The sequence below is a fragment of the Cottoperca gobio genome, chromosome 7 (assembly GCF_900634415.1).
Source record: "Cottoperca gobio chromosome 7, fCotGob3.1, whole genome shotgun sequence".
In the NCBI taxonomy this organism is placed as follows: domain Eukaryota; kingdom Metazoa; phylum Chordata; class Actinopteri; order Perciformes; family Bovichtidae; genus Cottoperca; species Cottoperca gobio.
In genome coordinates this window covers 20,810,792-20,811,634 of record NC_041361.1, presented here as the reverse complement: position 1 = coordinate 20,811,634, position 843 = coordinate 20,810,792, and positions in this window count along the sequence as shown.

Below are 843 nucleotides of genomic sequence, written 5' to 3'. Positions count from 1 at the left end.
AACTGAATTTTATTTCCACTCTGCATATTGCATTGCCAATTGTGAAATGCATTGCTATTTGAATAAAAGTATGGAAGTTTGTTGGTCCTATGTTCTATACGTCAGTAATATACCTTTACAGTCACAAGTGTGTCTATACATCGACAGACAACAAACAGGGACGATTGCTACATATTAGTTTATTTTATCCAGCTCCTCCAATCAGCAATTACAGGTGTACATCTATTTATCCATACATCTCCAGTTCAATTTTTTTAAACATTTTCATTAAATGTGATAAAAATGTACATCATATATATATATATATATATATATATATATATATATATATATATATCATCGATATGAAAATACTGACAATCTTCATTACAAATCTATACCATAGGATTTATCTGGCAAAGCAAAAAATCATTGCTCGATCATTTTGAAAAGAAAATGTGACTCGAAGCAAAACAAGTAGCCTGTTTTGAGTGTTGTGCTAATACGACTGTTTCTCCTCCACAAAATAATATTGATAATTCACAGTATGGAAAAAAATAATAGTGTCGCATCTTGCGCACGTTCTCCTGTTGCTTTCGCCCATGTCAAATCACCTACTGAAATCATCTATTGGGCAATAACATCTACCATGAGATTTACGATCAAAACAACAATCATGAAATAACAAAAAACATATTAGTTATAAAAATAAAGTCATAAAATGTGTACAAAGAAAGAAAAATATGCAGACACATTATTAGAGAATAAATAACTTCACTGTGGTTACAATCCCAGAGTCCTGTGGTAAAGTTAGAAATTAAGGAAATAAATTAACATTGATTTCTAAAAGTCTTCCATTCAGAG